We start from the raw sequence: 27,562 nt of genomic DNA on the forward strand, positions 1-27,562 counted from the left end.
ACAAGTGGGTATAAAATCTGATTGTCCCAGCTGCAGACAACCTTTCTTCGCCCCAGGTGAGTCCTCTTTATCTTTGCATGTTTGAAGCCAAGCGCAGCTCAAACAAACTGGCTAAGACCATATGTAACGCCTTCTGGCACTCAGACAGTCACGTCTTCGGGTCTTGATAGTTTTCCCATTCTACAGATTGCCCCTATTATGACGACGCATGCTGAAGATCTGAGCTATGTGTTCACCAGGCTGCAGAAAACGGCGCCTACAGAATGTCTCTCAGCCCTGACAATAATTCAAAGATGAAAAACACTGAGGGTTTTTTTTTTTTTCTTTTTTTCTTTCCAGTCTCTGACAAACACAGGTATCATAGGGTACAGAGAGAGGCTTTGATGTGTTATAGAGGTAGTGAATGAATTACAACAGAGGACAGACGCAGGCCTGTTGCAAACTTTGAAGGCAATCCGAGACCCTTGGGAGCCAAGACAAAGAGTACTGCCATATCAAACAAGTTGAGGTGATTCACTGGTGCATGCGTGGATCGTACTCATTCAACAAAACCTTGATTAAACGCTGACTCTTCCGCCTTTTCGTCTCATCCTGACAGCCACAAGTTTTATCCAGGAGCCCAGAGTAATTTGTTTACCTGTTTTGAAGCAGACCTTCTAATGTAACACTTTCTCAATATCCTCGCTGGTCATGTAACTAAGCATCTCTATTAATAACTCTGTCCCTGCAGGGTTTCGAAAAGTCAAAGACTGCTTAGTTGAGATGTGATGAGGCTCTGTGACAGCACCCAGCTGGCCAAAGTTCTGCAAGGGTGGCCTAAGTGACATCATAGCAAGTGATGCATAACAAACCGCCAGCACACCAGTCGCGACCCATGAAATAATCTCCGACAGACGAGGACAAGGGCCATCTTGGCTCGCACTCCCACCCGATGCCCTTTTGCCCCATCCTCCGCTATCACAAGAGGCCGGCCGGCTCTCAGAATGTGTCAAATGCACAGCCTGTATTGTGAAATAGGAGAGTTGCTTCTTGTCAGGTGATGACAAGTAAGTGGCAGGGCAGGAAAAAAAAAAAAATCACAGGCATCAACCCAGATTTTTTTTTTTTTTTTTTTCCACACTACTTTCTCATGCTGTCAATTAGGCTCAATCAATCCGGTGGTTTCTGTTTAGAGTTGTTATAACAACTCCAGTCTGTCTTCCCATCATTCAACACATAATAAATACACTCCACAAAATACGTTATCTCAACATTCTGTCAACCTCTTGCAGCGGCTGCCCTACTAATTATGCTGCCACACTGAGCAAAATGAGCGCTGCTTCATTTGAACACAACTGGGGGGAATATGAAACGAGTCAAACCCCAGACTTGTTTTGGGTTTGTCAGGACATCTTTCTCCCTCTAGCCTCTCCGAAACTCAATCTCTTTAGTGTCTTCTGATTGAAGATATGAGCCAGAACTGCAAGAAAAAGTGACAGTGAAAGTCATCTCCTGAAATGATGGGACGTGATTGGCTTCTAATGACTCTCCTCCCGGCTCTATTGGCGAAAGTGTGAGGTGAAGCGGTGCTTATCAGTAAAAGAAGTCGGTCCACAATGTATTATTAACAGGTGAAAGCGGGCAGCGTTTGCTTGGCTAAAAAGGACTTAAGTGATGCAGGAGCCACACTGTCAATCTCAGCCTTCCTCTGAGAGTCAATTAGGTGATAAACAGGACTACATGTCTTTGGCAGCTTGGAGACGGCTGATAGGCTGTCCCATGGATGTCCTGGGGCAAGGTAAACTGACAGTGCAGCTTTGCCATCAGGGATAGAGGCAGAGACTAAACTGTGTGACCGGCCCTGCCACATGAGAGAGGAGCTATGTGTGTTTTTACGTTGGTAAGCATGTGTGCGCACTGCGTTATGAGTTGTCTTTGTGTGTGTGTGTGTGTGTGTGTGTGTGTGTGTGTATTCGTTTGTGCTCTCGAGGCTGACTGAACAGAGGACATGCAATGTGGTAATGATGTTTCTCAGAGTTTGTCCCAGTTTGGACAATAATGCTGCTGATGGTAAAATGTTGATGGTTGTGATCGGTGTAACAGGGATGGGGATGTCTGTGAATATTTATAAGTTATTGTCCTGCCAAAACACATTAGTTTCACTGCCACCAATGAATAATTGTCTTTACTATATATAGCATACTGTGCAGAAATGCAACTGTGGGTTTCATTGAATCATCTGTATTCAGCTTTACAACACCATACATGTTTTTACACAGGAGTTTATATATTTTTTTCCTATGCTTAGAGGAGTAAAGTAAGAAAAAACATTATTCATAACTTAAATTACCTCTACAGTAATATGCATGTGGGAGGAAGACTGTAAATAACTTGCTATTGTTTAGGTTTATTTCCCATTGTCAAGTCAGAAATTAGGCCTGTGAATGACATGATTACACACTAATTAAAAATATAGATCCCCGGTCATATGTAGGAACCTTATTCATTAGAATGAATTAAATGAAATGTATACTTTGTACTGTGCATTATCTTTATTGCATTATGTATGTTTCTGCTACAGTGAACCTTTCCACCAGCATGGTCAAAAAAAACAATATATCTCTGCAGAGGAAACTGAATAAAGATATTCTGGTTGAACACTAACAGTGACTTTTTACTATATAACTGTATAATGAAGTCTGTCAATATTATTAGATAATACTCTCATCAATTCTTCCGCTCTTTCATTTACACTCTACTTAGCTGGAAAAAGAGGCTCAACAGATGAATTTTAATGAGTGGTTAGCCATTATTACCCTCATTATTTCCCAATTAGCCGACTGTACACCACATCAGCACAGCACACAAACATCGGTGATTGTGCCATACTATAAATACATCCGTCTTATCTGTAAATAGCAAGAAACTCAATACCAGGCAGTAAAAAAGCTTTATAATGTATAGATCATTGCACTGCAAGAGAAACCAATCCATTGCACTGCTCAAATGCATTAAAGACAATGAGGGCTTTGTTAAATTCAGAAGCCATCCAAGGCTCAAAATATAATTGGAAACAATAACAGAATATCTAAATAAGTATCAGTAATTCAGCAGTTGGACAAATACAAATGTCAGGAGGGGCAACTAAAAACTGAGCCTGCATATTTTTGTCTTGCTCGTGGCAACAGGCTGTTTTCAAAGTGCATTAGCAAGGGGCTAAATGCTATGACAGAAAATGTTCACAGAGTCTGAGCCAAGAGTCACAATAGAGAGAAATGCTACAAATGTGCTGCTTCCATTGTCTGTGCGTTAATATACAACAGTAAGAAATGATTGTTGTTGTTAAAATGATGTGAGATGTATGTTTAGAAGTCTATAAGCCGCTTCAGGTATGTCCACGTGTATACAACAACAAAGTCAATTTATTTTAAATCAATTAATAATAATTCTTCTTTTCTCCTCCTGTGCATTATAATGTGATGGTTTGTTATATCCTAAATAAAGTAGGAGCGCCACCTATCTCTGCCCCATGCTATTGCAGCCCACCATACCAATAAACACGGCTTTTCTCAGCAGCCATTTTCAGTTGAACCACATCTGCGTGCCATTTGACCTATTTTCTGCAAGCTTGCCTTCTATGTGTAAAAGAAAAAGAAAGAAAAAAAAAAAACGGTGTCACTGCATTTTAGCCAGCTTAGTTATTTCGGGGGGCGAAAAGAGCCGTCTTCGGGTGCATATCTAGCGTGAAATGCAAGTGGCGGAGGAGTGACAGTGTCAGCTCGTTTTCTCCACCGTGTCTGTTGGTCGGCGAGCTTAAGAGCTGGTTGGCTAGACAGGCGGGGGCTGTGGGGTCATACGGAGGGATGCGCTGGGTGGATAACCTTCCCCGGTAACAGCTGTCAGATCCAGCAGAGCAGTGGACAGAGGAGCAGGCCCGACCAGGCCCGGCCCAGACACAGGACTGACAGCGGTGAATGGCTGAGGGGGTGGGTGTGGGCTGGACTGCCTGCCAGCCTCAAGTGCTGGGCTCAAGAGCTTTTGATGGGTGGCCACACCAAGTCTCTTGACGGGGGTCTCGGCACCCAGGCAGCTTATTGTTAAACACACTGCTCATCTCTTTTATTCCCCCCCAATGCAGATTCCATGCACAGCAGTGCAGAGCACACAGACTCAACAGTTTCCTGGGACGCTGCCTTTGTCAACGTGTCAGTCGCCAACGCAGCGTCTCAGCATGGTTCACCGCTGGGCATGACAGGGGATGCAGACCACATGAAGAGGGATTAGCACCGCACCTATTGTCTGAAGGCACAGTGCTGGTGGATTTGGCTGCATGGCTATTCAACAACTGTATTTCTATTCTCTGGCACTTGACAGGGACGCTCAATGGCACCACTTTTGTTCCGCTTTAGTATCAGAGTGTGTTGGTGTCGTGCCCCCCAGCCGGGCCCCTTATTATCTCAGCTGACACAACGAGGAAAGGTGCGATGCTAGATTCTCTTATTGCTGTCTGCTGCTCGACCTGAAGGTTAGGTTGTTTTTTAATGGGTTAGGGAGAAGCTTGCTTCTCATGTATAATTTACTGTTGATTCTGTTAACGCTCAAAGGAGAGCATGTTGACCGAGACTTAACCTGTGAGGGTTTGGTCGGATTTGATGGTATGAATACTAAATCAAGGGATTTTTTGGGGGGGTTTGTTAGTTTTGTTTCACTTGTACTCTTTTTATCATTCAAATCAAATCTTGCCCATTTTGTTAAACGTTGACCTCTCTGAATAAATCAAGGAAGTTCAAACCGACACATCACTGCTGTTGGCTGTGCTTTCATGTGAAGGTGCATAAAAAGTAAAAAGTCTTCAGAAAGAGACCTTAAATGATTTGTGAAAAAATAGTGTCCTCTGTTTACATGTAACAATGTTTAGTAGATAAGAAATAAATTACAAATTACATTAAAAAAAACTGATTGAATTAGATATTATTTTAACTGCATATATAAAATATTTGTTAAATATATATTTATAAATATGTTTTTTTTAAATCAGTTGAAATGTTCATAAATATTTATGAATTAAAAATCATTGCATTTTACTTAAATTTAGCACAGAATATGTCTGAATATTTTTTATTATTATAGCTCACTGTGTACAGTTTTTCAGAGGCCAAAAACCTCTGCCCTGCTCCACAGATCTCATTTTTATGTCGAGAGCTCAGCTTGGGTGGTAAAGCACTGTGGAAAATATTGATGGATGGCTCCTTGGTCTCCAATAGAATAGAAAGCCAGCGAAAGTTTTTCTTTTTTTTTTTCACTTTGCAACTGCTCAAGGAGATGCAAGTTTACAGTAAATATATTTAGTCCCTGCTGTGCTGTTTGAAAAAGCTTTTTCAACTTCAGTGTCTTACCTTATATTATAGTGCAGCTCTCACGTGCTAGCTCTTGTTACTGCAACATGTTCGCTACTTTTAACTTAAACGTTGCATCTGAAAGATTAAGCACAAATAGGTTGTATCAAATCTTTTTCTTTTTTTTTTAACTGTAGCCCTAGTGTCATTATCTTGGACAATAAACAATGAGTCATTTGGAAATGTTCCTTCTGCAAAGACACAATGATTGTTCTGTAGTAGTGGAAGCATCGCCAAAGCATGTTGCAATGATGATGAAACAGTAAACAAACCTCCATCGTGACTTCATCCGGACTTAAGACTGAATTGTAGACATGTGCTTCACTGTCCTCAGCTCTGTTTATCACAAAGAGTTTCCACATAATGTTCCTTTCCTGGAAATGTTGAAATAAAGACATGAGAGAAAAACCCTGCAAAAGCTTACCTTACTGGAGCTTTGCCAAAGAGCAATCCCCAGACAAAGGAAAGTCCCATACCTAAGAGCTACCACCAGTGCTGAAAGTGATATTTCTATTACCAGCTATTACAAACAGTTGCCTTACAACTGCTTCTCATTTATGGGGATTAAGGGGAAGGTCTCATGTAAGAGTATGTACTGAATGCCATCTTTGTTTTTTTTTTTGTTTTCCTCCCTCAGCTCTCCCCCTTTGTTGTAATGTTGATTTCACCAGATATCGAGCTACTGGGTCAAGGGTGACTCAGAGGTAGTGGACATTTTGACTGGCCTTGATTCCTGTCAGAGAGCCATTATGAGGAGGTTCCGCTTTCCCCATCAGCTGGGAGTAATGGCCGACGGAGAGGCCTTGATTGCAGATGCTGCAGCACGCTCTTCCACATGGCAGAGTGACTCTTCAATCATCTGTCGGGCTCATATACAACCTGCTGTATCTATAGACTGTTTAATGTATATCACTCGTGTTCCAGCTACTTCTTAAAGTCAAACTATGAAGTGAATCACTTTAAAAGTTACACAAATGTTCTCCCATGACACAGGGAAATAGATTTCCGAGCTGCTACTTGAAGAGATCATAGATCTAAATATAAACATTGTATACATTGAATTTCTCTTTAATCTCTTACAAGTGAATTGTATCACATTAAAGTTTTGGCCAAAGAGAGCAATCAAACAGATTCTCTGCAACAAGAATAAAAAGGAGGATTAGGAACTCCTTTGATTTCTCACAGTGCCGGGTTGTACATGAATCTGTACATACCGCCGGCTAAACATTGATCTGTCTCTAAAGAAGCCGAACAAATGTGCACTATGAAAGTTGCCTATTCGCCTGAACATCAGTTTACTTATTAATACAGGCTCCTCCTGTTGAAACCATTTCAACCAATCACAGGCTTTGCCTTCAAAGGAATGCACAAGGTTAAAACTATAGATCTGTGTGAAGTTGTTTTTGTTCTGCTTAAACCCAAATATTAATGCCTGTCTAAAATATGAGTTATATATATTCAGGATACCGGTATTTCATTTTGGAGTTTCTCTGAGGAATCCTTTCCAAGTGATTAATAAAGTTCCTATATATCTCTCTGTCTATCTTAATAGTTAACCAAATAGAGCATTTAGAATGATAAAACCGTCAAATGCATACTTTGAACAATACATAATCTTGGTTAAAATGTAGGCTGAAAGAAAAATCACATCGCTCCCTGCATCTCTAACAGGATAATATAAGCGTGTGGTAAAGGGGGCCGGCCAGGGAGAGATTGTTCAGTGTCTTTTGGGCAGCAGATACAGTGTGGGCGGTCACCAGGCATGGCAGAAATCTGAAAGAGGTGTTCCACATTGTGTAGGTCGCCTCCAATTTCGCATGTTCACTTCCAATCAGCCCCATAATTAAGGGGAACTAACCCAGAAATTATCAATCAGTTAATTACGGGGATGCTGCAAAACAAATCCAGCTCCTGATTGAAGCCCACTGGCTGCCCCTTCCAAGATGCTGTCCTCATCCAAATGCAACCAGGAAGGTTTAGGAATTGACTCCCCCACCCCCCAAAAAACAAAACAAACAATCAATGCCTGGTTCTCATTTGGTGTGGCAAATCTGCTGAATTGTTTCCCCCATTTATTTCTGATGCATCCATTAATGTAACGGCCTCATATATTTAAAGCAGCTCTGGTTTCCCTTCCCACATTTCTCTTTTGAGCCTTTATATTTATTTTTAAAGGTTAATGCACCTTTAATTTACGGTTGTGCGCCTGCAGTCTGGCAACTCTCCAGGTCTAAAGCACTGATGTATGTTTTAGCCGTCGTACAGCCAGTTTCACAATAAATATGTCACATAACATGTAAGAGCAACATGTAACCAGCTATTAACTCCCCAATGACTGGGAAATAGAAAAGTAGTTCAATTGTGAAATACCATGTTTAGTGGTTTCCTTGTGCCCAAAAATTGTACAGTAGGAAAATGCTTATGCTGTAAAAAGGCACTGTAAAATCTGTATGCTTGGTTAGCAAACGTTGGTATTTATTTCACTCAAGTGGTGGAAAAAGAAAAAAAGAAAAGGAAGCAAAAAATATATACAGCTCACACAAATGCACACATTCAAATGGCATGAGAGCTTGGAGATTTTTTTGTTTTGTCAATCACGTGTATGCTCCTATTTTTTTTAAACATTTCTGGCATTTAGTGCCATACTATTACTAACATTTCCCAAAGCATTATATTGCATCCTAATGTAGTTTTTGTTACATGCCGTGCAGTCGATTCTGAGCATTCAACACAAACATTTGTAAACACTCCCCAGCTGAAAACTCTGCACACCACAGTGCTTATGATTCACTTAACTTTTTTTTTTTTTTTCCCACATGAGAAAGAGATGGACCCATAAATTGTCTGACTCAGTACCTCTATTTCCCATCAATACATTCCCTCTGCCTCCTTCAGGCATCGGAGCATCCAAATGCATCACAATCCCCTGCCCGAGTCAGCAACCTACCGCTCAGCTCTCAAATAAATCCTGGCCAGACAGAATTAAAGAAGTGTTTTTCTTTTCAACAAACACTTCAATGATTTTATCAAAAGAAATAGAAAAAAAAGCAGAAAATGCAGCCATTGTCAAAATGTTTGAAATGTTCGTACTTTCCAAAACCAATTATTTTAAACTGATACAATCGCCAATATTTTAATGATCACGTTGTCTTAATGACACAAATACATTGCCAATATTTCAGTTCCAAAACGTTGCCGATGTATTTATGCAATCAAAACCATTTGCAGGTTTCTGCTTGCACTTCATTCAAAATGAGAACGGATCGGTTCTGATCCCGTTTTTATTGCCATGGTGGTGGAACAGGCATTGACATTGTGTGATTTTTACTCATATCAGACTCTAGTTCAGAGTTTTGGTTTCATAAAAACCCTAATCTGAAGTCATTAAATATGGCCTTATTCAAGAATCCAAGTCCATCTGCCCATTGTGTGCATATTGTGATAAAACTATTATACTGTAAATCACTAACAGCAGAAGATTTTCTCATTTTGGCTCAACAATCTTCACTTTGGTTGCATTTCTTTCCCTTTTCTTTCAGTTTCTTTTCCAACATTTCATTTCATTGTTTTCTTTGGTTTCTCTGAGCATGATGTAGATTGCACAGCGCCACAGATCTGAGCATGTTCCGACTTGTTTGAAGTGACCCTGAAGTCAGTGGCTACAGGGTCAGGGATTGATTCTTTTTGTTTTTATTGTAGCTAACAGGGTAACAGGGATACAGCGGGAACAAGGTCCTCTGCTGGTGGCAGGCTGGGTTGTAGATTGGAATGAGACTTGAGAGGCCAAATCACCAAACCTGGACCCAGGGTTTTTTTGTTTTTTGTTTTTTTTGGGCAGGCAGCAGAGTGTGAAATTTACAGAATTTCTTACATTGCTCGTGCAGCTGCCTGTGAGGCTGTATCACAGCACTCTCAGACAGTAACTCTGTGAGGAGACAGCGCTGGATCGAAGGAGTGCAAGAATTCAAACTTGGTGTTTTGCCTTCTTTTGTACAAATACTGCAGTGCAGATGAGGTGGCTGAATTGGTAGGTGACTGACTTTTTATGATAATGCTTCAATATTCAATGTAGTTTAATTGCTCATTTTCTTTTGAGCTCCTTCTGAAATTCTCCCAATGTTTCAAGCTGTGAAAAGGAACAGTTCTAAACATCCTTAAGCTCTGGGGTGTCTCCAAATTTTGGCGTAGCACGTACTGCATCAAAGAACGACACAACGTCCACACACAAAAAAAGAAAATGGAATTTTTTTTTTCCCCCGCGCCATCTTTGTTCCTCTTTACCATGTTTTCCTTTCTTGTCTTCTTGTCATAACCAAAAGCCTCTCAAAAGTGCATGGCATGAGGTGGAAGTACTGCAGCATGCCTAATTTACAGCAGGCCCCATGTTTTCTTTACAAATTGCAGTCACATATCATTTAGTTTCCCTGTATTACTGCAAAGAAAAACAATCAGAAAAACCTCAAATGGGGGCCACCGTACAATGATCTCATCTCTGGCTCTCGCTTTCCCTCCTAGTTCATCTCACTAACTGTCTCCGCTTCTGCCAGCGCTTTCTGGAACAGATGCCTTCTTATTTTGACGGCCTGCTGCTCGCCTCAGTCAGTTGGGCAGCAGGTCACAAATGCTCACTCACACACACGAAACCCCTACACTGCCATGGCTGTGGAGCATGTGTGTTTAACTTACTGGTTGTTTAAGTAAGCTGAGAAGAATCCCCTCAGGTGATTAGTTCATTTGCAAGTCCCCGGCTGTGGAGGCGAGTACAGGCCTTACTGCCCTGCTCTCTGCCTCTCTCTCTGTTTAGCCCTCTCGCTTCTCTGTCTTAAGCTCTCTCTACTAGCCTTGCCTGCTCCACCCCCAACCCTACTTTTGTTCTGCAGTTTGTTTGTATTTCTATCGACTCTGAGGGAGGAGAGTGGTCAGGAAGAGAGGGGAAAAAAAGCTAAGGGAGAGAAATTTTAAGCCAGCTAGAGTAATAGCGCCGGCCTTTGTCCTGCATTCATTATTTTCGCTTTGATTACAATCTGGCACAGCTCAAGTTACCCTAATTCTGCCGGCTGAGGCTCTGGCTGAAATTGTGCTTTGCTGAGTGATGGTTGAATTGAAGCGTCAGTGGGAGGGAACCAGCTCTGGATTGGGTGTGGAAAGAAAAGAATCGTAGTAAAAAAAAAATGAATATAAAACAAAGGTGATATCTATGGTAATAATGTGACAAACGTGCAGCATCCTAATAAAGCCGATCTCCGAGTAAATTTCAGACTCATCCGGCATGGAGGAGATGTAAACGATGAGACCAAGCGTGTAATTCCTTCAGGGACAGTTTCATGCCAGCGGGATGTCTTGTTTCTGCCAGAATGAGAATGTTGAGAAATGGTCTGGGTTTTTTTGGGGGGTTTTTTTGTGTGTGCAGCGCTGAGTGGACGAAGGAGCAGGCAGGCATGCTGGGATTCTCTGGCCAGTGACGGTTGTACCATGGGAGGGGAATGAGAGCGGAGGACGTTGCCTCAGGGCCAACCACCACCAGACAGCGAGCACTATAGAGACCCAGTCCCCATGTAGCGCTAATCACAACCCCCTGCTCTTTCCATCTGTTCTCCATCAGCGGCCTTACAGTACCACTCCACCGCTTTACTTCCATCCAGCCTCCATCCCTGTCCCTTCCAGCTATCGCTCTCAATGTCTATTAACCTTCTTTTGCTGGACTGTTTTTTTTTTTAGTTTTTGGTCTCCCCTTGGTGGTGTTTCTTTACTCAGAACTTCTGAGGATGATGGATTTGTTACAACAAACCGAGGGCAGGGTTTTCTCCACCTTTTCGCCCTCTATATTAGCCTTTGTTTTCAGAGATTTTCCTCCTTCAGCCAAACTAAAACAAACATTAAAAACTTCATGACTTGATCCTGACTACTTACTTCATGCACTTTATTCGAATCACATTATAATTTTCCCTCTCATACAATATTTCCCAATTAAAGCCCCTTTTGCCTTCTGGTCACAGCATGCATTATGGCAGGAATGGCACAAAGTGGCATCAGACAGATGTGACTATTCCGACGATGACGCCTCTGTCGCTTCAATTACTAGACTGGTTCACGGTTGTGCTATAGCTGTGCAGGTTTCTCCTGCCCCTAATGATCAGATTAGAGTTACTAATTAAAAAAAAAAAAAAGACAGGAAAAAAACAATATTACGAGCTGCCCTAACGCTTCTCTTGGCGGTGATGATTGAGGGCAAAGTTATTATTCTTTTGAACTCCTGCCGTGTGGGGGGAAAGACAGCAGACATTCAAAGCAGCATGACGTTTGCTGTTTGTTATTTCTTTTTTACTTCTTTTAATTCCTGGCCACGAGATTTATGGCTTGAAAAGTGCCTCCGACTTGTTTTTTTTTTTTTTTTTTCAAATGGGGATCATTTAAATACACCTCACAGGCTGAGAGCTTTTCTCTCTCGAGCTGTCGACCTCCTTTTCTTTGTGTTCGTCTTTTTCTCTCTGTCATGCTTTCTTGCTCTGATCTTTTCTATTCTCTACTACAGTATTTGTTTTATGCCTACTATCTGGCTCATAGTGTTGATAATACATTTTTTATTGTGTTTTCTCCCTTTTTGTTTTATTGCAATTCAACCTGTACTCTTTAATAAATATGTGACATGACTTCTGTGTTCCTCTAATTTATTTAAGCGTTTTTAAGCCGTGGCCATAAGCTCATGTTTCTCATTTGTGAATAAAAAAAAAAAAAAAGTCAGCAGTATGGCTTCAGCGCACAATGTTGTAAGTAGTGTACACTGTAAATAAAACATGTCTGAGGCCGAGAAGATGACCCACATACTCTCACATGTTTTCTGCTGCACATTTCATCCATTTCAACCACTTGCCTCATATTTGAACTGTCAAAACATTTTTAAAGGCATTTGAGAAATAAAAGAACCTACGTGCGGATTAAGCTCAACATTTTTGGGGCACAATATTATTTGCCACGAGCTTTACCTTCACACCCAGGAGCTTCCTGTTGTTGTGCCCACCCAACTATCAACGAACGGCATTTCCTCGTTCAAGCATTACATCATTCGTTTCTATAGCCTGTCAAGCATGACTGCTCGACAGCCCATCCGTGTAATTAAAACGACCTTTAAGCAATTTGCTGCAAATTTCTAATATTTTTAGCCCAGTCGTTATTCTCAGTGCACAGATGTGGCATGTCACGGAGGGAACGCGGGGCCTGACAGCATCTCACTCCTCTTGTTCATTTGGGGGAAAATGTGGGTATAGGTAGTCAGGTCGATGATGGAACTATTGCCCAATTTATTCGTTCAAGTGTCAGTTATACAGACAAATATGTGTAGCGCCGATGTGGGGCAGATTTTGGAACGGTTACAGCCTGTCAACATAGTGAGAGCGCAGTCATTAATCACCATACATTTGATCAGAATGCAGCAAACCTCTACTGTTTCCTGTGATGGAAGGACAATGCAGGCTGTGTTAGATCTTGTTCCACTAATTAGGTTAGTCCAGCTAATGGCCATTTAGATGGAGGATAACAGGGAGACATTTTACTCCACAGATGTGGTGATGGAAGCAGAAGCTCTCATGTATTTGGAATATACTCAAGATAATAAAAAAAAAGGTTGACTCTGAGGTAATGCTTAGTTTGGACTTCTCATTATAATGTGGGATGTGTGATGTAGATCTGTTGGATCATGCAATCAGTCAAAGAAATAAATACTGTTTTGTTGTTTACGTCCATGTGAGAGAGCCCTGTCAAATTTACTGAAAAGCTTGCAAGTAAGTTTCATGAGAAATCCAGCTATGATAATAAATTGAGTAAATGCTTCCTGCTTCTCTGTTGAGAAGAGCATTTTTTCCTCAAACTCATTTGAGAACAACAGCCCACTGTGCATAGGGCGTGGGAATAGAGAAGAGAATTAAAAGTACAATACCTGCATGCCCAGGTGCCGCTCCTCTGTTATATGCTTCTCTATCTAATATCCTGCCATTGAGATCTGTGCAAGGCACGCAAATAATGAAGCTGTCTCTGGCGTAAAGATTTCTGTGGTCGTGTAAATTGGAATAGAGGGAATATGTTTGTGATTGTACCAACTGAAATGGGCTAAGGGGCTTGCTATTCCCAACTCAAAGTCGCTGCTACTGTTTTTGTTGTGTCTCCTGGAAATGGATGCCTTGAACACATGGCTGGCTTAATTTTACTAAAAGCAACTGGAAAGTGAAATAACCTTTGTGATGTTGCAGGATATGTTTTAATGTTACTTTAAAACAAAAAAAACAAAAAACAAAGAGACTGGCTGGGGTCCTCAGTCTTTGCAGTTTCTGTTTGGCTGCCAGCTCACTTTCAGGCCCAGTTATTTCCTTCCAAATGAGAAAGAATTGTCGTTTATCCCCACCATGAACAAGCAACCGCTGAGATGAGGAATAGGCCCACTGCTTCACACAGACTAAAGTAACAGGCTATGTGACATCACTTGGGCAAAATGGATTGCCACTTGAAAATGGGACTGTTCTGCGCTGTGTTAGCAGGGCTGCTACTAGAGGAAAATAATTGACTCTGAAACGTAGTCAATGTATTTTTCATTTAGTTTTAGTTCTGGCAGCAGCATAGGTTTTCTGTGGGTGGCAAAGATTATTTGGCAGGGATTGGTATCTTCAGTGTTAGATTTGTGTGGGAAAAGTGAATCGAAGAAGAGAATTAAAACTCTCTAATGAGAGCTGATAACTGTGTTTCCTGACATCCTATGGTGTGTTTAATAACTTCCGTTCAGCTGTATTTCCCAGGTATGATATTTGGCGAGTGAAGATTACCCTGTGGACTCGCAGATTAAATTCAGGGAAATCATATTGGTTGAAACTTACTATTGCAGATACAAGGTAGAGTGACAGAACAAATCTGATAGGTATATGAAAGACTGCAAAGGTTAATTTTTTACTTTGCTCTTATTTCTAAATGTGACATGAACATTTGCTGAGTCAAAAGTCATCAAGTTTACTAAAAACTTTCAAAAAGAGAAATGGTTTTTTTTCCTCCCAATTCTTAAAGTCAAACAAAAATCCTGCATTGTATTTTCTGTGGTGTTTGAGGTTGTTTTTTTCTCTTAGACTCTTCCACCACAATATTGATGGAAACTTGTTTGTATAATTGAAAGTGTCATCAACAGTGTGTCTTTCCAGGAACAATGCCCTGATTACTTCATATCCACAGACCATGCTGACGCTAGTTTTCATGACAGGGAATATTTTCCAGTGGCTTTCTCGTTGTGTGACACTTTAACGAACATTTGTAAAGGAAACTGATAGTATATGTAAGTCTAGATGAGTCTTGCAAATATGCAGGGATTGTTGTTGCTTGTTCTTAATTTTTGTTTCTAATTGTATTTTTTTTTTAATATATATATATATATAATATATACTCTAAAAACCAGCAAAAAAGGCAAATATATCAAGTCTGCAAACTTCGTGGTAACGCTAGATTATTAGTGTTACATGCAAATGGCTTATATAAAAGAGTATCTCACAGTGTGTGTGTTTTTGTGCGTCAGGGTGGGTGTGTGATTCTCCCAGCCAAGCTCCACTTTTTCTGAGGTGACCTGTGCACCACTTGTGCCCTGGGGGCTCAGACACGCACACACATGGCCTTATCTGCTGCTCTTAAACACTTTGAATTTTGCTCCAGCCGCCGCATATGCGCATATACACAAACACACAAATTCTCACAGCAGAGGCACATCTGGTTTCCAGGACAGCTCTCATGAATGCAGACCTTTTAGCTGCCAGTAACGGGAGGCTGCTGGTGTTAATGACTGGGGCATACAAGGCTCCCAGGATGAGAACGGGAGAGGATGCAAAACAGAGTCAGCCATCGTTTCTTAGAGGTAACTCAATCCATCCAACAGGAGCACTTCATGTGTATGTGTGTGCAAATAAATGGCCAAAGGGGGTATGCCAACTCAAGGTCCTTGGGGTCAGAGGAGACTGCCACAGCACCCCGGCACGTATGTGCCTGGTCTGGCTTCCTCCCAAAAAACGCTGAGAGGTCACAGCAATTTCCCCGAGTCAGGAGTAGGTCAGGGTCCCACTTCCCTTACGAATCAGTCACTGAAGGATGAGGAGGAGAGCACGAGGCCTGGTCTTTGTAGAATTACCCCCCCCCCCCATCCCGTAAGGGCTGTGGGGAAAGTACTTGAAATGAAATGATTCAATGGGGATGTTCTTACTGGTGTTATCGGTTTCTGATTATTGGCACAATTCTAAAAGGTGCTTCATTCAGTTGTTCTTTAACATTAGCATTTCACCTGTAAAGTAATCTAGAAGCAGAGGGAAAAAACAAAACAGTGAATTTGGGGTTTGGATAATTATTGTTTTTGTTTTTCTTCTCATTTTAAAGAAATGAGTTTTAATGGCCCCAAATGTACGATCCTCTCCATCTTTTATGATTCCACAAAGAAAGGTAGGTTTACTAAAAGGCATTTTATGTCTGGAAGCAAGTGTAGGCTTTTTCATGCTAACACACAGCTCATGTCATTAGGAATTAATGAGTATTTATTGCCACATGTAAAAAACATGTGCCCAGGGATAGTTATGTGTCTGTCGCCCTGGGAGCCTGCTTCCCTGCTAAGATCGAAACCCATCAGAGCTCTGTCCTCTCCAGCTGCCAGAATAAATCTTTTCACTGCCCATTCTTTCAAAAAAAAAAAAAGAAGAAGAAGACAAGCCAGAAGACAACAGAGGACAATGTAGGTTCTTTTAGAAATAAAAAAAAAATGAAATAATTGATAATAATTAAATCCCAGTCTTGTATGTTTCAAACGTATGTATGGTTTACTCAACATCTGGCAACTTGGACAGTAGCGCAAACAAAACAGGCAACCTGCGTGCCACTCGTGCTGTTGATAACAAAAGCCATCACCCTGTGCACCGCTAAGCAGTTACCACATGATTTTATGAGAGCCACGCTCATTTACGAGTGCAATCAGTTGCAACCCAATGCCCCACAGGATGTCAGTGTTAGCGCCCCTCTTTGTCCTATGATGATGGACTGTCGGTTCAATGGCGTTATTGTTGCTCTAGTGGCCATCCAGGGAGTAATACATTGATAACAATATCAGCTCATAAAGACGGGCTGTTGGAGAAAAGGTCACTCCCTTTCTTCTGCATACTGTATCTCTTCTCTCCCCCCTCTCCTCTCTCTCCGTCTTATGATGTCTCCCCGGGTCCTCCGTCACTCTCCGACTCCCTTTCTATTTTTTTTTTTTTAGAGTCTGCGTCTCTCTATCTTGTGCGCTTGGGGTGACGACGGCTGCCCCTCGGTGTGTAAGGAAGCTGGAATGTCATGTTTTAACTGGAGTTAGAGGTATGTTGACAGGCCAGACAGAAGGAACAGATGGCAGCGTGACATGCCCAAGGTCATCTGGCATGCCACTGTCGGGAACGCTGGATTTGAAACCCAACACTTTTTTTTTTCCTTTTTTTTTTTTTCCCCTGCTTCCTTTTTTCTTTCTTTAGGATTTCTCCTCTCTCCCCCTCCCTCCCTTCTTCCATCTTTTATTCTTTCTCTCACCTCTGTCTCTCACATACTCCTTTCTCTGTTTCTCCCTCCCTAACCCTGCCCCTCTTTCCCTCGCTTGCCCCGTCTCTTTTCCCTTTTCTACTTTTATCAAACCTCCCCACCTCAATGTAGGTCACAAAGCCTCCTGTACAGGCTGCTGCCTATCTCTGCTTATACACACTGCCCTCTAAACTCTCCTGACTGCTTTATTCAAACACACACACACACACACACACACACACACACACACACACACACACACACTCATATCTGTATTCTGTCTTACTTCCTTTCCACTTTCTCTCCCTCATGCTCTTTTGGAGTCACATCAGCCTCATAGCTACCGTATATAAAAATCTGCCAAACTACCTTCCTCATGTCTCCTAAAGTCTCACCCTAAACAGCGCTGTCAGCAGAGATGTAAAAAAGCATCCAAATGAGTTTTAATTACCTGTGCAGCCATGCCTGGAAGGTCATGCACCGGAAATCCCAACCACACAGGTACAGTAAGCATGCCCTGTCACAACACATGGCTTCTTTGTCTTCCAGCTAATTTTCCAACAGAAGCATGAAGTAGAAAGAAGGAAACACACACACACACACACACACACACACACACAGAGGTAAAAGGAAGGAAGGGAGGGAGGGAGAGTCAAAGGGAGAGAGCCGCTGTCTCTCCTCGCTGCTTTACCCTCTTCACTGAATGTTTTTGAGGGCTTGCAAGAAAAAGTTCCCAAGAAGAAAAATGTCCTCACTTTACCCGAAATTTTGTCAGAAGTGGTCGTTCCAGCTCAGCAGGCAGAGCCATTTGTCCCAAAACAACATTCTCTCCTTTTTTTTCCTTGATAAAGACAGCATTCCATTGGTGACACAAGAAGCAAGTTGGGAGCTTAAAACTGGGCAAACGCAAACATTTTCATTCATGTGATTTAACATTTTTCAAATAGCCATTCGAAAACATTACAAGTGAGTTTTAGATTTGCACGTTTATCAAGCATGCCACACAGTGCATGTCCATCCTGCACAGCACATGTAGCCCCTTGTTTTATTTTTAATGTTTCCCTGCGAGGGTACTACTAGTGCTTTTGCTCTATTTGCAGCTTTCACTGCTGTGAACGACACAAAGAGCGGCTCGAACAGATCCTAACTAGCTGGGATGGACACCATGACAACAGCAGCCGCTTGAGGTGACGCTGCCTTCAACCAATAAATACACAAATTTGTATTTTTACGGGACCCCGTTTTAACTAGGTCTGTCTTCCCCCCCGATCTCTGACTTAAGACACTGTATTGTGTGTGTGTGTGTGCGTGTGCATGTGCGTGTATGTGTACGCTTGGTATTTGTAGTCATTGTGTTTGTTGTTGCTGTAGCTCAGGCCTAGTGATTATGCCTGTTGTTGTTTTTGGCAGAGGGTTGTCTGAATATGAACAACATAACAATGCTAGGGCTGATTAGCCTTGAACGCAGCACAGACAGCAGATCTCTATCTGGGGTGATGCAGCAGTAAAAAATCATGCTGGGAGAAGGAGAGAGGGGAAGCACAGAAAAAAAAACAGGAGGAGGGAAGGGAAAAAACTGTTTCAAATCTTCTCATCTACAAAGGTTATTTTCTGAATAGTAAGTCTTTCAGCATAAAACCGCATGTTTTTCCTTGAATAGAAATATGCGCAGCCACAAACAGAAAGCATATGGATGTATTTATGGATCCACTTTGTTCTTGCAGTGTTGTATGTGTAATGTTGAGAATTTAAAAAAAAAGGGAAAAAAAAGGCTTTTTTTCATCCCTGTTTTTTTTCCAACGCTGTCCTGCTGCTTTCAAAAAAGGATTTTACTCAGGCGGAATAGAATTACAAGGTGCATTACAAGCAAACGCTAGTATAATTTGCACTTTATAAATGTTCTTGTTGCCCAGCACTCTTGCGGCGTCTTCTTTTTTTTTTTAAATGTTGCTGTTGTAAGAATGCAGGGTCAGTTTCTGTCGCACAAAAGACGAAAGTTTAAGGGAAATAAATAAACTGGGTAAAAAAAAAATACACAATGGCAGTCAAAGTTAGGGTTTGTATCGACTTCTGGGGGAGAAATGTGATTTTGTGAACAACTCTAAAGTTGTTGCTTCGTCCATTAATCACCCATCTCTGGAGAGGGGAGCTCAGTGGAGCACAGGGCCCTCTCTGTGTAGCTACGACAGACTGAAAGCCAAACCCAGCGTTCTTGAACAATAGATGCCCCAACGTGACACCATTTTGTTGGTGTTCGAGTGAGTGTGTTTGTGTGAGGGGGCAGGACGGATTCTTGAAAGTACAGTGACACCTAAAGGCCTGATCCTATAGGCCTCTCTTTATTTCTCTCTCTCTCACTAGCTCTTCACTCAAGGACATGGTGAAATCTGGCACACAAAAAAAAAACAACCCCAAAACTGATGAGTTTTCACTTTTACTGCACTTGATAGTTCCAAGCGCTTTTCCAGGGCATCAAATTCCTCTCCTAATGACATGCCTGGGGCTGCCTGCAGGAAAAGTGGCATTTTCATCTTCCAACCTGAGCATCTGATTGGACATAGGGTGGGATAGCTAAAAAAAAAAAAAAAAAGGGATGCTGTGCCATTTTTTTTTTTGTGTTTGCCACTATTAGAACGGTAGTGTGGTTTCTGTTTTTGAGCCTTTAAAATAGCTATTCCTTTTATCATTTGTGTTGACTTAAATGTGTGTGTGTCCTATGTGGAGGACAGGTAAGGAATTAGAAACAGTGTTTTTATGTTTGTCAAATGTAGAGGTCTGGTCCTACGTTCAGTGAGTATTTTGCCACAAAAAAAGAAAATAACTTTTCTTTCTTTCTTGTGTCCCCTAAAAGTAAGCAATTTCTTTTGTTCCAGCTTTGTTTGGTATATTTGTATTTTTTCTTGCTATTTGTTTATGTATATCCATTGTGAAGGTCGGTTCATTTCTTAAGTGAGTCTGATAAACTGGTTGGGTTATTTTTTTATTTTTTTTTTTACGATAAAAATAATTATATATGACCTTCTCTCTGTGGGTATTGAAAATGGCAAGAACAGTCAGGTAAACAGAGGATTGATGTTAGCTAAAAGAACATGGAGATGTAGGGTACAAAGATCAAAATGTAACAACTTCGTTTGTTTTTTTAGGAATTTAGTAAGTAAACCTTAAAATGACCAAAAATATTTGTCTGTATTTTTGTTTCCCTCTGCATTACGGGGCAAACTTAGACAGGTGTTATGTTTCCATGAGTTCATATTACACTGTAGATCTCGTCTCTCTCCCCGTCACACACACACACACACACACACACACACACACACACACACATTACACACACACACACACACACACACACACACACACATTCCCTAGTTGAACAGCACCACTATAGTGATCCTCACCGGGCAGCCCTTTGATCTCACCTCCTCTCTTTTGCCTGCTTTCACGGCCAGCGCTGCATGCAGAGCCAGTTTTTAATATGGCCGCGCACCCTGGGTCCCAGGGTAACAATAAACTTTACCTTCAACTGTCAGCAGGTCTTAATCATTGGGATTACTGCAGCACTAAATGTTAGATTCCTCTTAATATTCCTGCTGCTGAAAAAGGTAAACAGACCCAAAGAGATAAATATCGCACACCCCTCAACAGAAATATCCACTGGCGTTCGCAATCTCATTTTCATCACTTGCAAATATGGCGTGGAAGTCAAAAAAAGGGAAGAATAAGCCTCAGTTTGGATGAATGTGGACAATCACAAAGGAATTCTTTTAAAGCTTGTCGGCTTTCTCCCACAAATGTACAAGCGGTCATTCTCATGGAGACTTCAGCGGGAATTTCATTGGCTGACCTGGGAGCTACATACAGTAGCTGGAGCTCAGCGGGCTCACGGACTGAGCTCCAGAGGCCTACTTATGCAGCAAAAGGCTTTAGATGCACAAGACGGCTTCTGCTGGCTGAAGAGATGCAGACGTTCAGTTGGCTTAGTTTCCCTGTGGGACGGTGAAAAACGAACACGAAAGTATTATTGTTGTTGTTGTTGTGTTCACAGGCTGCAGTATTTTTCCAATAGTTACTGTACTCCATTTAAAAAGTGGAAAAAAAAGGCTAAGTATTAAACCTTGTTTTACTGCATTTTCTGTAAAGCGTTTCAGGTATGATTTTTTTGCAGCCATGTTGAGATGTTTAGAGTGTGAGTAAATTTCTTGTTATTTTTTATTTTCTCTGAATATTTTAGTTTTTTTAAAGTAGGTCTAATGCTTTGTGTGCCAATGCCAAAATAGTATCTCATTGTGTAGATTTCTCATTCTCCCGAAGAGGCAAAATATATGAGATGAAGACCAGCCCAATTTGACAAAACTCAATTTTTATTCTTGAATAAAAATACTTGGCGGCTTGTGGAGCGGAGTGTGCCGCTTCAAAAACTGAATCCGTGCTCCGCTGGGTCCAAATATTTTACCATAGCTTAGCTGCTCCACTAAAATCTGCACTCCATTGCCCCTTCATCTTGCTTTGAAAACACCACTGGATTACGGTCCATTGTCTCAGGAGTCAGGCGGCTTGACTCCCTGGTGACTGTGGTCTGGTGCTTGTGTCATGTGGTGGAGGGAGGGAGGGAGAGAGACTTTAACAATTCAAAAGTACAGTCTCTTCTGCAGGCTCTGAAACGTTGGGCCAGCAAACAAGTGTTCATGCATTTTCAACAGTGATATCAGTCACAGGGAATGCAATTCAGGTTGCTTCTGATGAATATGTTAAGTAACAAGGGGCGGCCATTTATTTAGATAGTGCTGTATAGTCAGTGTCTAGGCTGTGCATGGCTGCGCTCATGGTTACACTATGGCTTTTTGTGCAAGTTTTGTCATTCTCATTTCAGTCAATGGTAATCCATGGAAGTGACCCTACCCCGTTTCTTTAGCTCTCGAAAACAGATTTGAATGTATGAATAAACTCATGCAATCACATATATATTCAGGATCACTAAAAGTAGAACCATGTGACTATTTTTGAGAAATAACTTGTTTCCCTCAGACAGCGGGGATTTCTCACTCATTTCTCTTTCCCTTGTAAAGCTTGGCGAGTAATGCGGACATTATAGGCAGATACTTTTCCATTAGCCCATATATTTCAGTTAATTGACTTGCTATGAATCAGGCTATCAGAGAGTTAGCACCACGGATATATGATGGCAGTCTTTATTAAAATGATTTCCATGGGTGTTTGTCTCACTCCTGGCTCTGTGTCAGGCTTTTAGGAGGAGAGGAGACAGAGAGGAAAGAGGGGAGGGATAGACAGAGGGGGGGACGAGGGTAAAGGAGAATATGAAATTGATTAGTTAGCTGGGATGGAAAATAAAGACTTCATCAGGATCACTTTGTGCAGTCCTCACAATCAGCTGTGAAACAATACAGCCTCCCTAATGAGAACAGAGAAGAAGGGATGGTGCATGCATCTGTGTACAGTACCTGTGTGTGTGTGTGTGTGTGTGTGTGTGTGTGTTGCTACTGAAATGAAAGTGAATGGGATTGGAGAGAGTGTGCACACTTAGTGTTTGTGTCTCGGATCCTTTACGCATTCTCAAAGACTTTCTTCAAAAATTAAACTCAATCATTGCAATTTGTCCTACAGTATCTTCAGGCGAAGAGCAAAATGAACCTACTTTTAAATTCTCTGTTGAATGCTGTTGGATTGAATGTCTCACGTCCCATCAAACGTTAAAAATTATTTTTATGGCCAGAATTTGTGGTGCCCTTCTGTGTAATTTATTTATTTATTTATTACACAGAGAACAACCATTTGAGCTGCGGCAAATACAATTATAAGTCACTGTTCAAAAAATAGACAACAGTAACAACACGTTAGCTCTAACTAGACTTACACACAAAGTTAGCTTTTATTTTTTATATTCCGTAAAAACTTTAAAAAATGTAATTGGTGGGCGTCTCTTTTTTTAATATTAAAAGAGATGCATTCAAACACTTATTACATTATTATGTATATATATATATATATATGTGTGTGTGTGTGTGTGTGTGTGCGCATATTATAATGTTATCGTGGTATTAGTACTTTTAGTTGATAAAATTTAATTATTTCCAAATATATATACATTTTAACTACATTCACCAGACGTGGGAAATTGTCAATTGTTTAAATTATATTTTTTAATCTCTAAATATAATTAAATCTCAAGTGTAGTCTAAAGGTTGGTTAAACTATTGTTATAGAAATGAGAGTGCAGGCTTTTAAACTATAACAATGTTTATAAAAACAATAGAAATACAGATTTCAAAGGTTCTTACCGTGACCTTCTGCCTTTAAGTACAATAGAAACCAGCTAGAGGAAAAAAGAAACGCCAGTATTATAATCTTGGCCACAGTAAGACTTGGTCCAGCGAAATCTAAACATTTCAGAATCATTCATATAAAATGTAGCCACCACTGTACAATTTTACAAACAGAGCTGCTCATATAGCTGAAAACGCACATTTATTAATACTGCAGTGGAGACCAGACAAGGACACAAAACATTACACACTGAAGCAATAATAATTTGGGAGCAAAAAAAAGATCCTGCAGTGCAAATACTAATAAATTAAAATAAATTAACAGAACAATCACAGCCAAACCAAAGAATACACTATTCTCAATTTTCTAAATTTGCCTCTCTTTTAGAGCCTCTTTAGCTCATCATCAGGGTGCCAATAACTCTGCCAGGCTCTGTATTTATAACACTTCAATACACAAGACCACCATTTAAAGGGTAATTGTGAAGTTCTTATTATCAACGCCATGGACAGTTGTGAGATTCATTAAACTCAAGTCTCCAACCGTGAGGGAAAGATATGCAGCGAAGTGGGGCAGGATTCAAAAGCCAATCACGATGAAGCACCAACAAATAGGCAGCCAATCAGGGGCCGCCTCCAGGTCATGCTGACGAATCACTCCAAACTTTTTTTTTCTCTGTTAGTTCCCCCTCTCCTCACTTATCTCTATGCTGATCGAGTATTCTGACTCAATGTGAGAATGGCTGTATTGCCACAGTGTTGCTCCAACAATCTCCCCTCCCCTGCTTCTTTTCGTACGGGAGAGAAACCCAGGCCGACTCCTGGAAGAAACCCTCTGGCGACTGCTATTTATAGGGTAGGGACACATTTGCATCTGGAGCTTATAAGAGACACAGAGAGAGAGAAGCATGACGAAAACAGTTAATTTTTGAAATAAATAATATATCCTGTTACCCAAGTCATTTTTTTCCAGGACAAATAAAGAAAGAAAGAGGAGAGAAAATGATCGGAAGCAGGCAGTGTTCGACTATGTCCAGATTCTCTTTTCTTGCCCAGAAGGGAAAAAAACCCACCTTGAAATAAGACAGGCTGACCTAAATTGAATTAAATCGATTTGGATTCTCCTGAGCCTGCTTTTTCCACAGTGTACACAGTATTATCCTCCATTTCCTGTGACAGTGTCATGAGCAGTATGCATTACTCAGCTCCTTATAAAAAAAAAATACTCCGGAGCTACCATATCGATTCTCGTGCTTCAATAATTGAGCCGCCAATGCAGAACAATGACGTCCCCATTGTTGCCATTTGTTCCGATAAAAGTGCATCTCCCTGAAGGCTTGCAAATGGTGGGGGAAAGCTGAGGCCTGTAGGCACAGGGTGAGTGAAGTTGGCCATTAGACCAGCAAAATATGAAAAGGTTCTGACTCATAGGACAATCCCCAGGTCTGCTCACGCAAAGCAAAGTCTAAGTGCTGATTAAAACCTGGATATTTTCAGATTTCAGGATGGATTTCTTTCAGAGAAAAAAAAAATGGGGAAAAGAGAAGAAGGGGGAAATAAAATTGCCTTAATGGCTCTAACACATTTTTAGCCTATGGTCATGTGATCTGTTTGAAGTTGCATTCAGAGCTTGGGCGTGATCAGCAAGAGGCTCCAAATGTGCAGCACGAAAAAAAAACCAACAAAAAAAAACGCACTCCTACGTCACCGGGAGCATCAGGGAGGAGTGCTTGAGATCACAGCGCCTCACTGACACCCATAACCCAGTAGAAGAAAAGCTAAAGGGCACATTTTCTGTGTGTACATCTACGTGACAACCACAGCAGCCAAAACATCCAAGTGACCACTCCAGGAGCAGACTTTGGGTTCACCGACACATTAAGATGGCATAATTAACCAGCGGCCGTTGAAGTGTGAAAAGACTTGTGTTCTCAAGGCTTTCAAATGAGCCCATTTACATCACCGTTATTGTCACGTTTTTTTTTGTTTTTTTTTCAGGTAGTCAGGGCTTAAGATATAAATATGTTAATGTGTGTTTACCCCCATTCACCGCAAGGGCACGGGTGCATTGAGCGCTTTGAGTGTGGTGGAGAACGCAGTTGTGTGACGGAAGAGGGGCTGAATGGGGAGAGAGTTAAGAGAAGAGAGGCAGAGGGAGAAGTGGGGATAAAAAAGAGGGAGGGAGATGGGAGGGGGGGCGGGGGAGGGGGCATATACATTATTAACTACGACTTCATCACATGTTCCCAGTTTCTTGGGGACTTATTATTCCGAGGCGCTTTAATGAATAACAAGAAGAGAGGGCAGAGGGAGAGAGAGCAAAAGGGAGTGATTGATGAAGTAAGCGCAGACACCGCCACCAGCTGGCCGACTCCAGTACTGCTCCACAAACAGGAGTAACAAGGAGATATACAGTTTATAAATATAGCCACAGAGGGCAACAGCCTTTAAAGTGTCCCTGGCATTAGCATTTGACAAGGTCTCCGCCTGCCCAGCCGCATATAGATAGGGATTTGCTTTGTCAAGGATACTTGTCAAACGGATGCATGACAGCCAGATTTCATGATCTCCGCTCTACAGCGAGGTTGGACACTGAAGCAGGCGCTCTGTAAAGCCTCCCAGTGGGTGTTTGTGAGTGTTTGTGTTAGTGGGAGAGAAAAAGAAAGCATATTTGTGTTAGGAAAAGTCTTTGTGCATGTCTGTGTGCCTGTGTTTGCAACTCTGTGTGTGTGTGTGTGTGTGTGTGTGTGTGTGTGTGTGTGTGTGTGTATGTGTGTGTGTGTGTGTGTGTGTGTGTGTGTGTGTGTGTGCCTATGTTTGTGAGACGGCAAAAGAAAATTGAAGGGTAAGATTCGCTGTATCCAAGGTGACTGGTCTGTTTGTTTTTTTTCCCCCTCCTTTAAGAGGAGGCGGGAGCAAACCTGATCATCGGCGTCCTACTTTCCACAACTTTATCTTGTCACGTAAGAGAAATGGACATTACCATGTAATTCCCTGCAATATTACTCAATGTCCGCTGGTCATTATAAATGCGGCAAAAGGAGAAGAAAGTACAGAATAGGACACTCTTCTTAGATGTCTCCATTATTATTGTAAACTTGGCACAAATTGATCGATAAACTTTGAACATGTCTTCAGGTGTCAACAATCTAATATATTGATTTTTGTTTTATGTGCTTTTAATGGTATTAACATCCTATTTATTTAGCCGTCTCAGCACTCTTTAGGGCCTCGTGAGAAAGAACGACAGAGATCTTGTAAAGGTGAGGACCTTCAGTGGAAGAGAAAAAGCAGGATGTGATATCAGAGGTTGTCATGTCCTTTGACGGAGTGGCATGATTCAGCTTCACGGGCCCACTACTGCTGCTGCCTATCATTTTGACTCAGGAGAAAAACTGCAGCATGGGAGGAACGCTGTTGGAGAACTCAATAGAGATCACATTGTCCACGTTTACCTGAATCCTTTAACTGCCCAGAATCCAGATTGCTGTCTGCTCCCAGAAACCTGGCTGGCCCTGAAAAACATCTGAACAAGTTAAAGCATCTAACATATGAACGCAAACAACTATTCCAAAAGCATTTACTGTCATTAAGAATGCAGTGATTTCTTATTGATAACTTAAAAAATAAAAAGTCTCCATTTTCCACCTAATTTATTAGTTTATTTAATGGTTGCCTTGATTACAGGTGCTTATACCTGCATTGACCTGTTGTCCTTGGTCTGTCCCTCATAGTTAAAATGTACAATGCTCAGTACATTAAACATTTTGAAGACCTAACTTATAGTCTCTCTGTTGTAAGGATTGTCTCACAGGAGACTGAGAATGATGTTGAACTTGTCCTTCTAAACAAACAAGCTGAAGATGACAATTAAAACGTAATGATTCATACAACGTGTAAGATTTTATTAGCTGAGTAAAAGAAAATCTATTAAGATGAAAAAAACCAAGCAGCACCAGTTAATTAACCTGTTGGACCCAGCATCAGGAAACATTGTCCTGAATGGCAGGAGAGGAAGTCAAAACAGCAGGAATGTTGCCTTGAGGAAAGACAGAGTGCATTAATAAGGTTTCAGTGTGTTCTCAGTCAGCACTTGGGCTTTGATGCCACTCCATATCAGAAGCAACTTGGAAAGCAAAAGTTAGTGAAAGTTGACATCTTGTCAAAGCTTGAATAGCAGCCGCTCTATAATGGCTGCAAACTGCGACAGTCAGTCTCCCACAAATGACCACAGTCTGCCCTGTTCCTCGTCAGCTTTATTTTGTAACTCTAACCCGGCTGCAGCTGTTTTTTCGCAGCCCTTTGATTTCCCCTTTTTCTTTTCAACAATTGGGCCAACTGGTACTGTGTTGCACA

The 27,562-nt window shown here is 41.4% G+C and overlaps 1 long non-coding RNA gene across 1 annotated transcript in view; it reads left to right on the forward strand.

Moving 5' to 3' along the window:
* Window positions 1-12,137, forward strand: part of LOC306828471 — a 72,754-nt gene extending 60,617 nt beyond the window's left edge. Inside the window, exons 2-3 of the long non-coding RNA XR_013779751.1 lie at window positions 6,013-6,218; window positions 10,786-12,137. This is a non-coding gene — a long non-coding RNA (uncharacterized lncRNA). The remainder of the gene's footprint in view (window positions 1-6,012; window positions 6,219-10,785) is intronic.
* Window positions 12,138-27,562: the final 15,425 nt, after the last annotated feature.

The sequence above is a fragment of the Symphodus melops genome, assembly GCF_947650265.1.
Source record: "Symphodus melops genome assembly, chromosome: 8".
NCBI classification, from domain to species: Eukaryota; Metazoa; Chordata; class Actinopteri; order Labriformes; family Labridae; genus Symphodus; species Symphodus melops.